Genomic DNA, 11,591 nt, shown 5'->3' with positions numbered 1-11,591 from the left:
GCCAAGGATCATAACTCAATACACTCCTTTACAGCCTAAGAATTCAGGTGGAAAAGTGAAAGGTGGTAACTTGATGCATCTCAGTGTAGCATGGAATCATAGGACATTCAATGTGGTGTGATCTGTGATGTGGCGTGGGACCCAATTCAAAATTCAAATACATTGAGACAAAAACCAAAGAAGAAAAGTTATGGAATTGATGTGAAGCCAAAGCCAACGACTTAAGTTTAGGTCGATCCACACCCATGATTTGTGCATCCCAGATCCCCCAGCCAGCCAGATATCCAAATCCGAATCCAAGCCTCCCCTCATTCTCGATTCTCTCTACTGAAGAACGTGAGCTCAAAGCCTTTGGGTTGTAGTTGAGGGGAGTGGGGCCCCTCACCCGACCTCTCGCTACACGCTAGTCGCATTTCTCTCCCCATCCCTCTCTCTTAAAACCGCAGACCCCTCTCTCCACTCTTTAGCCTTGGGTCTTCAGCAATCAGCACCTTACAACCACGGCCACGACACTATGGCCAGACCATCAACACCCCCTCTCCTCTTCCTCTCCCTTTCTCTCTTCATCTTCTTTTTCACCTTCACTCTTGCTGCTGCCTCCCAGCAATTCAGAGAAGCCCCGGAATTCTACAATTCTCCGGAATGCCCTTCCATCTTCAACGACGACGACGACGACGTTCATGGCAACGACAGCAACACCACTGTGTGCTCCGATCACATCGTCCACGTCGCAATGACTCTCGATGCCGCCTATCTCCGAGGCTCTGTGGCTGCAATCCTATCCGTCCTTCAACATTCATCTTGCCCCCAAAATATTGACTTCCACTTCGTCACTTCTGCCTCTGCCGACACTGATTACCTTCGCCGCACCATCGCCAATTCCTTCCCTTATCTCCGATTCCACCTCTATCGCATCGATGACGCAGCCGTATCGGGCCTCATCTCCACCTCCATACGTGCCGCCCTCGACTGCCCTCTCAACTACGCACGCAATTACCTGGCTAATCTCCTTCCCTTGTGCGTACGCCGAGTCGTCTACCTCGACTCGGACCTTATCCTCGTCGACGACATCGCTAAGCTCGCTGCAACTCCACTCGGGAACGACGCCGTCCTGGCCGCCCCCGAGTACTGCAATGCCAACTTCACATCTTACTTCACGCTCACCTTTTGGTCGAACCCAGCTCTGTCGTTGACGTTCGCAGGTCGAAAAGCATGCTACTTTAACACAGGCGTTATGGTGATCGATCTGGAGAGATGGCGGGAAGGAGATTATACGACCAAGATTGAAGAATGGATGGAGCTTCAGAAGAGAATGAGGATTTACGAACTGGGATCATTGCCGCCGTTTTTGCTCGTCTTCGCGGGCAATATTGCTCCAGTAGATCACGGCTGGAATCAACACGGCCTGGGCGGTGATAATTTCCGGGGACTTTGCAGGGATCTGCACCCGGGTCCCGTAAGTCTTTTGCATTGGAGCGGGAAGGGTAAACCATGGGCTCGACTCGACGCCAACCGCCCATGCCCATTGGACGCTCTGTGGGCTCCTTACGATCTCTTACAAACTCCTTTCATTCTTGATTCCTGAAGGATGCTGAGAAACTGAGAATTGAGATGGGAGGGGTCGAGGGAAGGAAAGGTAAATAGAGAAAGAGAGAAGTTTTTAGTTTCGTTTCACTGGATGCTAGTCATAGGTACAGTGAACAGAAAGCGAATTAAACTTAGATAATTGACAACATGTCTATATTATTCTTAGTCGTCGTCTCTTTGGTTCACAGAAGCTGGACTGCTGGAAATGAGAAGATGATGATCTCGTTGTTTCTCCTCCCTGTCTATCCATTCGGAGTTCGGAGTGTTGTTGTCTGGTCAGAACTCAGAAGACGATCTATGTGGGGTTTGGTTGGTTTGTATATTATAAGTAGATTAGCAGCTGTTTATAGCCACACACCATTTACAGAGTCAAGAGGCGAGAAATATAGACAAGTGAACTACTAATACTACTATTACTACTACTGGCGCTGCTCTGGTTCTGCAAATTTTCCTGTTCAAAAGATCTATGATGATTACTGTAGAGTTTGTAGAGCAAAGGAAACCTTTTTCTTTCTTTTTCTTTTTCCTGAATCTTGAGCCTGAGGTTCATGAATAATCATGGTTAATTTGATTGATCATGAAACTATTTTGTAATAAGAAAAACATTACTAAGAAATATATGAATAATATCTTCAATGGCCAAATGGGCAATGGCTTTACAGGTAATCATGCATGGTGCTTGTCGTTTTGTTTTTCAATGGTTAATGAAATTAAATACAATTTGCTAAGATGTACCGTTGCTGTCATGGATAATTATCATTCCATGTAAAATTACATATTCAATGAAGAATTGGTTATAAATTTTCCGGTATCATAGTCATAGAATAATTGTGACTTGTTTTTGCAATTTGCTTGTTTGTCTCGGTTGGCGACTCTGGAATCGGAAGGGCTTCAGGTGGGACTTGGGACTGCTGATTATAATAAGCGCTTATTATAAGCCAAAAGCAACCAATAGTAAAAAGTCTTCTATAAAACGTTTAGAAAAAAGAAATGGTTTATTGTTTATTCTGTTTTGGATTAAAAAGAAGCCCATTTTATGGTACGAAAAGGCCTTTCAAAAAGAGAAGCCCATAAGTCAATTTACATTTTGGAAAAGCCCATTTTAAAATGTCACACCAAATGCTCAAATGCATTTATCCTAAATAAGCATCTATTCAAAAAGGACCTCTTAAATAAAAAACTCCCAAACAGTCAAAACACGATGGAAAGAAATCCATGGTCAAAACATCACACAGCTGAAATCTTTTCCGACTCTCTTAACTTCTCTTGATCCTCTCCCTCTTTGTTCAAATGTAAAAGATCCTCTAAATTTAGAGGGAGCAGAAGAGAGAGATTTATTTATTGGTGTTTACGAACCCAATTAAAGCAATTACAATTTACAAAGGAAATGAGGTTTACGTGAAGTGTGAATGCATCAGAAAAACCTCCCTTTGTAACAAGACCCGGATCCGGATTATCTAATTTTCTAATAGATATATATATATATATAACATGGTGATGAAGTTGATGAAATTAAATGCACAAGAAAATTGAACTGTCGGTGGCCCAAACTGGAAGAGCTTCTTGGCATTTAATTAAGAAGCTGACACACACAAACATTCAATTGTATGTGACACCTCCTCTAGAGGTTTGGAGATTAAATGGAGAAGGAAGGATTAAGAATTAGAAAAAACAGCGATTAACGTACTATTAACTGCGGGTGTGGGTCCCCCAAAAAGAACATTAAATGGATAGTTAGGCAGTTGGTTGTTTTCCTTTCTTGGCGAATGAAGATTATCAGTTGCATATCTGCGCCTGTACCCTGTAGCAGCCTAATATTTCTGACTATGACTTCTTTCAATAAGTTATATATAGAAAGAAGTAGGACCATTGCTTTTACAGCTTCATCTTCGCTTGGAAGATAAATCTGATGAACCTGGCACATTGCTTATGCACCATCTACCTTACCTTACTGCCATCCAAATTCCTAAAAAGTGACAAAATTGAGGCTGGGGTTTAGCTCAGATGTCTCGGTTTTCAATTCACTGACAGGAAACCAAATTTGGCGATTTAAAAGCGATAGTTTTGGTTGTGCGTCGGAGGTACTCCATATATCTATTGGTTTCAGGATTTGAGTACCCATATATTAAAATCCCCTTTCCCTTTCCCGTTTTTAATTCCAGGCTTGAGCAAGAAGGATATATAAACGTTATTAAGTTGTAAGGGGAGAGAGGTCCTCTTCTTGATAGAGTTAAGAATTCAGAGATTTGAAATTGTATAATCCCTCTAGCTAGGATAGCTCTATTTGTTTGTTAGGATGTCATGGTCCGGCGGTTTCTTAGTTTTTGTGCAAAGGATGATGGAAATATTAGAAAACGAGCAAGATGAGAGTGAATGCACAGGTGGTTTGTCCCTTTCTGTTTTCTTCTTCTATTATTATTATTAAAAAAGAATTGTACTCCTTTCAAAGTTTCGTCCTTGTATTATGGCTATGACATCCGCTCCACACATGAAACGCCTCACATGCATTAGGAACATCTATAAACAATAACTATAATTACGAAGATGTTCCCAATCGATAGTAGAATGTGCATGTGAGGTTAGTATGAAACGCCCTGTGTGAGGAGCAGATTCCGTCTCTTTAATTTGATTTACTAATGCCATGTCACTCCTACCTCACTTTCCTCACCACAAAGCCACTTTACATATTTAGCACCATCGTGTTGCTCATCGGAAAGCTACCTAGTTTCTTAATTCCATTTCTACGTGAAAACTGAAAACAGAGCCCCTTGCTTTAAATTAAAGCAACCCAATCCACCCTTGTTAGCTAGAGTGAACCTTTCTCCTATTACTACAAAGTTCAAAGTTCTAAATATCGCTTTTAGGTTTTCTTTTTATATTTTTTTCAACTCTTTCAGGGGTAGGAATAAGACATGTCTACCCCTGAAATAGGTCAAACCCAAAATGGTTGCTGTAGGGTACAAGTGTACCAGAGGGTGGTTCTGATATGTTGCGAAATTTTAATGGAATACAAATGCATTGATCGTATTAAATTGATGTGATATTTTGTCATTCTTTTCCAAAATTTTTTTTGAAACATTGATAATTCGATATATTCTCATTTCATTGGGGTCGCGTAGGGGAGATAAAGAATTACAGAGTGAGTGTAGGAGTGATAGGAATCTAGATTTCATTCTCATAAAATTGGTCCTCGCAATCCGTAATATTAACAACATATTTCTAAGAATGAATTAGAGATATAACGGTGTAAATGGTTAATGCGCTGTCTACCTAAATATATATATATATATAACTTTATATTTGATCTTTGCTTTTGTTTAATCAAATCTATGTCCGTCCTCTCTCTTTCATAGATTCCTCCAATCACATGTGATGTGGTTAATTAACTATTTATTACTCCTGCATAGTGCAAGGCAATTCACCTTAACTTTGTAATGTATTTCAACGAGAAACTATAACATCTGTATGCAGTGCTTTTAACACACAATATATATTGGTGAATCATTAGATTCTTTCATTCTTCATAAAAGCATTCGATTATCTCTACTAGGTTAATTTGATTTGTTTTGGTGAATCATAAATGGTAGGAAATTGAGAGATTGATATATAGCACTTCAACTAAAAAAACTCCACTACAAGAAGGAGAAGGAGCACTAATTAGGGTAATGCTAATGCGTACGGGTTGGGATCTGCTGAACCTTAATTAATTAGGGTAATACATATTTACATACATGTGTGGTCTCATGCAGCAGCATTCATGCATGCTTATTTAATTTCCCAAAAGGCGTTAATTACTCTTTATCAGTATTGCCTACTCAACGAGTCTAAAACTCAACTTTTAAATTCTTAACACCACCTCTAAGTGGCATTTTTTTTGACGCCACACCTCTAAATGGCATTTGGACACAAAATTGGAATCTTGCTTAATGGTAAAGATTGTGTCGCCAATTACTTGTTACACAAAACCGGAATCTTATGCTTTAGGTTTTAGACTCTTGTTTTCTTTGTAATAGAATGTTGGTTGTTGCATTTTTCAATATTTTAGCATGGGGTAAGGGGTGGTAATTTTGTGAGAATTTTTGGGTACCCAACCTGTCCCGACCCTAATAGGACTTGATGAGGGGTGGTTTGGCGTAAGAGGCAACTTGCCTAATGTGACAAGTGGCCTCCTTTACAGCCGGAGTGTTGTTTCCGATTTTCTAGGGATCATGACGCCATGTTGGAAGAAGCCGGTTATCACCTTGCTCGTTTCAGACACAACTAGATAGACATTACCTGTTTACGTGGAGTTCATCTTTGGCCATGCAACTGCCTCCAAATCAAATGGGCCAGAGATCTTGGACCCGCTCTGTGAGTCTCACGACAGTTAGCCTATCTAAAGGCATCCCCACTCACAAAAAAGCTACGCCCAATTTAGCTCTCAAGCATACTACCTCTCCCTTTATAGCTCTCAAAGAATTTACCGCTAACTTAAGGATCGGAGTGCCCACCCTGGGTAAAGAAACCCGAACACTGATCTCTCTCTTCTTGCAGCTCGACCAGGCAACCTGCTTAGCCCAACGTTCGAGCCGTACTCTCACACTTTCTTTCCAAGTACGTCTTCAATGGCATCTCCCAGTAACACTCCAGTCAACAACCCTGTTAACAACAACTCGGTCACAGGGGGGCAAGACCAACCCACTATGCACCCTGAGATCTTCTCTGTGACTATTGGGTAGTTTATCGTGCCCTTGACCCTACCAGGTGTCTCCGTCATGCAGAATCCCAACTTTCCTCTACACAATGTGAGCATGCCTCTCCCGCCAGTCAAGCCCTTAGCAATTTCTGTTGGGATCGATGCACACCAATTCAATGAGTTGATACAGTGCATTTGTGGGATAAAACTATAGATGAGGACATGGGAAGGACGTTTTGTTGCCCTAGTAGAGATGCAACAGCAACAACAACAACAACAGCAAGATCAGGTCACTGGGTAGAAGAACGGTTAGAACCAGAACTAGAAGCCCGACGATCAGAATTAGAACCTAGTACCTATTCCACCTCGTTGCTCCGACAACCAAGACTAGGTCCCGATTGACGAACTAAGTCGGGCCATGCACCAATCGGGACCGAAGCCACTAGCTCAACCAAAGGGCCGCAGAGAAGGTGCCAAAAACACACATGCCGCGCCCTAGGAAGAAGCTGCCTTGCTGTAAATGACAACGGGGAGGTGGAGAAGAAAGAAGAGAAGGAAGCTACTTCGCCACTGGCTATTAAGATCCTAATGGCCCCATAGCCAAAAGACTTCAAGGCCCCTATTCTGGAATCCTACGACGGGACAACCAACCCGGTAGACTACCCGACAGCTTCCAAGCCTTGATGCAGCTACACAAAGCAAATGATGCAAGCCTTTGCATGGCCTTCCCGACCACCTTCTAGGGCACAACTCGAATGTGGTACTCGAGGTTGGCCGCATGCTCCATTAAAAGTTGGAACCAGTTCATCGACCTATTTACTACACACTTTGCTACAAGTAAGCGATGTCTGAAGCCCATGACTTGCCTGCTCAATGTCATCTAACGACCTGATGAGAAGCTTCGAGACTACATCAAATGGTTCAACATGGAAGCACTTCAGATTCCCAACCTTGACCCAGTCGTCCATCTCACCGAAGGCCGATGAAGCGCTTGGATCCTAGTTGGAGCTGAGCAACAAACGGAAGAGGTCAGAAGACGAGCCAGGGAGAAGCAAACAACGACGAAAGAGCAAGTCACCAAGGCACAACAGGTTCCCCAGCAACCGTCGCAGCAGGTCACTACACAGAAGCAATAGATCCTGGGGTCAGCATTCTTGCACCCCTCCCGTCCAAAACCATAACTACATCGCTGAATGTGAAGAGGGGATAAATTGCAATGCAAATCAAGATGGTTAGGTATGTTAGATGGCCACCTCGGATGAGATGAGACCCCCTACCGGGAACCCCAACAAATATTGCCACTTCTATCGAGACATCTGCCATGACACCGAGAATTATCATAATCCCAAGGATGAGATTGAGGAGTTTATCCACCAAGGTTACTTGAAGTAGTTCATTAAGTAAGAGGACTGAAGCCGACCTGTCAACCAACCAAGCGAAGTACCATAGTCGAGCAGGGACTAGAACAGGGACCAACCTCCCTGAGACCCACCACTAGTAGAGCGGCCATCTGTGGTGTTATCAACATGTTCACGGGAGGGTCCACAATGGTAGGATGTAACACCTTGGGAGGAAAAAACTCAGTTCGAGAGCTCAAGAATGAGGATGAGAACCCACCAAAGCACCCTCACGCGGAGGAAGTGATTCACTTCACCGAGGACACCGCTTGTGGGATCCAATATCCGCACGATGATGCCCTCGTAGTCAAGTTAGTCATAAACGACTTTGAGGTAAAGCGGGTTTTGGTGGACTCTAGAAGCTTGGACGATATCATCTTCTTGGAGACATTCGAACGATAGGAGCTGGAGAGGAAGGACCTATAGTCGACTGACATCCCCTGGTCAACTTTAGTGGAGAAGTGGTCCAACCCCTTGGTCGGGTGAGAGTGCCAATAACAATGGGATCATCACCGAACTTAGTACGCTTTGATCATGATTTTCTAGTGGGTGTGACCCCATCTCCCAACAACACCATTTTGGGCCAACTTATCTTGCACACCATCTGAGTGGTAGTGCCGACCTACTTTTTATAGATGAAGTTTTCGACATATCATGGAGTAGGAGTGGTGCGAGGTGATCAACTCGAGTCTCACAAGTGCTATGTGGCCACACTAAAGGGCAAAGGAAAGCAAGCCATTGACATCAACTTGGAGCCGCCTCCGGAGAACAGTGGTGAGAGAGCTCACCCCATGGAGGACACCGTCTAGGTGCCAGTCTCAGATACTGACCCCGAGAAGATGGTACAAATCAGAGCTCGCCCCATAGGACCATTGCACTCTGACCTAGTAAGTTTTTTAATTAAAATCATAGATGTTTTTGCTTGGTTGGAAGTAGAAATGCCCGGCCTAGATCCCTTTGTCATAACTCATAGGCTAAATGTTGACCCTTTAGTCAAACCAGTTCAATAGAGGAAGAAGAACCTTGCCCAGGAGCGGTAGAGGATAGTAGATGAGGAGGTAGGAAAGCTCCTCATAGAAAACTTTATTAGAGAGGTCCAATACCCAAGTTGGATTACTAACCTAGTTCTCATAAAGAAAGCCAATGGTAAGTGGTGCATGTGCATCAACTACACCAACCTCAAACGAGCCTGCCCAAAGGACATCTTTCCACTCCCTAGGATTGACCGCCCAATAGATGTGACTTTAGGGTTTGAGCTGTTGAGCTTTATGGGTGCCTATTCCGGTTACAACCATATCCAGATGGATCCAACCGATTAGGAGAAGACAACATTTGTAACTAAAACAAGCCTTTATTGTTATAAAGTGATGCCATTTGGCTTGAAAAGCACTGGGGCAACCTACTAGTGTCTTGTAGATAAAATATTTTTTGAGTTAATTGGCAATAAAATTGAAGTTTACATTGATGATATGGTTGTCAAAACTCAATTTTCGTACTCTCTAATTTTTTAACCGAACAACGTTTTTAATATGCTAAGAAAATACAACATGAAGCTCAACCCAAACAAGTGTGTCTTCGGGGTCACATCAGACAAGTTCCTCGGGTATATAGTAAACCGATGTGGCATCGAATCCAACCGGGATAAAATTCAGGCCATCTTAGATATGAGACCCCCTAGGTCGATTAAAGAAGTTCAAAGGCTAATAGGACGGATAGCCGCCCTGAACTGGTTTATGTCTAAGTCGGCTGGGTGGTGCCAACTTGTGTTTGACGAGCTTAAGAGGTACCTCAGTTCGCCACCTTTGTTAACTAGACCAGAAACCGGGGATGAGCTCAACCTCTATCTCTTTACAAGTGACGAGGTAGTCATCTTGGTCCTAACTACTGAGGTGGACAGAGTGAAATGACTTATCTACTACGTGAGTAAAGTCTTGTATGCCACAGAGGCTAGGTACCTGCGCCCTTACTTCTAGGCCCATACCATCATGGTCTTAACCAATTGAGGCAAGTCCTCTAGAAGCTTGAGGTCTCAGGTAGGCTAACAAAGTGGACCATCAAGCTTAGTGACTATGACATCCAGTTCGAGATGTGCCCAGCAGTCAAGGTATAGGTCTTGGTCGACTTCGTCGCCTAGTGCATGTTCAACACGTCGAATTTGCCAAGCCCATGACCACCTCGGAGGCATCAACTACTGCGGCACCCACCCCACCTTGGGACGAAGAGCCCTAGATCCTCCATGTGGACGACTCGTCCAACTAGCGTGGAAATAGAGTTGGGTTAATCCTCTATGAACCCAACGAGGTGAAGCTGGAGTATACTCTCCGATTCACGTTCCAAGCATCGAATAATGAAGCTAAGTATGAGGCGCTGATAGCTGGGCTATCGCTAGCGAAAGAGGTTGGTGCAAAACATCTCGTGGTGTGTAGTGACTCACACCTAGTGGTAAACCAAGTGAATGGGCAATATGAGGCCTGGGAGCCTGCCATGCTGGCCTATTTGGCCAAGGTTAGAGAGCTCCTGCCCAACTTCCACTCTTGGTACATCCAACAAGTGTCGAGTTCCAAAAACACCGAAGTCGATGTGCTCTCAAAGCTAGCTAGTGCAACGAACACTACGAAGAGGACCATCTACATTGAAGACCTGCCACGACCTAGCATAGTGAGGGTGGTAGAAGAGGATGCTCCTATTTTGGTTGCAAAGCCGAGCTGGATGGATCCTTTCATTGACTATTTGTACGACAGGACGTTGCCTATAGAACGCAATGTGGCTCGGAGGGTAGAAAGATAGTTAGCTCATTATGTAATCATTGGTGAGTAATTGTATTGTAGGTTGTTCGCATTCTCCTACCTGTGTTGCTTGCGCCCAACTGAAGAGAGCTAGTAGCTATGCGAGATCCACAAAGGTCTTTGTGGAGGACACCTGTGGGGTAGGGCACTAGCCTAGAAAGCGCTACGACAGGGCTACTACTAACCCACGATGAAGGCGGGCACACTGAAATTAGTTCAGATGTACGATAAGTGCTAACGACAAGCTAAATTAGTTCAGACGCACTTTAAATTTAAATTTGAAATTAAAATTCAAAATTTAAAAATTTGGACAATTTCCTAGTTAGCAATTGATTATTTAATTGAATAACTAAAAAATGGAACTAAATAAGGCAACAAATAATTATAACAAATAGAGAATAAAAGAAATAATTACGCTAAAAAAGAAATTAACTACTACCAAAATAAATTCTAACAAGAAAATTACTATTCTAAAGTTAAACCAAAAATAAAATAAATAAAAGAAAATTATGCGGCAATAAATAAAATAAAATAAAATAAACAAAAAAAAAGTTTTATGTTGTTTTTGAAATAAAAGAAAAACACAAACCTAATAAGACAAAAATTCGAACAAGAAATTAAAATAAAGAAAGAAAAATAGATCTAGAAACAAAATGGAAGAGAAATAATACTAAAAGAATAAATCGGATCTAAAAAATTAATTAAAAATTTGAAAATCACTATTCAACAAAAAAACATTTCAAAAATAAAAATAAAAAAATTAAAACTAAATGGGATGATTACACCTGAAACACAATCCAAATTTTCTTCTCTTCTCTTCTCTTCTCTGCTATAGTCTCGTAACGCTCCGGTACCCCACCTTTCGCTTTTCCGTCCTGTAGAATCAAAGAGAAACAAGAATTAAACTAAGATAATGGATCAAGTAATAAAACAAAAATAAAAAAAATAATGAAACAAATCCAGAAAAAGTAAAAAAAAAAAAATTCTCTATTGCTTCCTTGGCAACGACGCCAAAAACTTAGTGTGTCCAGAAGCGTGTCATTAAGCACTTTGGAACACCGGTTTAAACATTTATAAAATTTTTCCGATTCCCAAACTACTAATGCAGTAAAGGGATGAGAATGGGTCATATCCTTAGGGAAGCGA

The 11,591-nt window shown here is 42.3% G+C and overlaps 1 pseudogene across 1 annotated transcript; it reads left to right on the top strand.

The window, feature by feature from the left end:
• The first annotated feature begins 447 nt into the window (after positions 1–447).
• On the top strand, positions 448–2,253 carry LOC148876958 (putative galacturonosyltransferase-like 1 pseudogene; annotated as a pseudogene). Its single transcript, XR_016095094.1, has 2 exons — positions 448–1,636; positions 1,776–2,253. The product of XR_016095094.1 is annotated as a putative galacturonosyltransferase-like 1 pseudogene (transcript).
• Positions 2,254–11,591: the final 9,338 nt, after the last annotated feature.

The sequence above is a fragment of the Nelumbo lutea genome, chromosome 1 (assembly GCF_056320005.1).
Source record: "Nelumbo lutea isolate HS-2025 chromosome 1, American lotus-T2T, whole genome shotgun sequence".
Taxonomy (NCBI): Eukaryota; Viridiplantae; Streptophyta; class Magnoliopsida; order Proteales; family Nelumbonaceae; genus Nelumbo; species Nelumbo lutea.
This window is presented reverse-complemented; position numbering and strand designations above follow the sequence as displayed.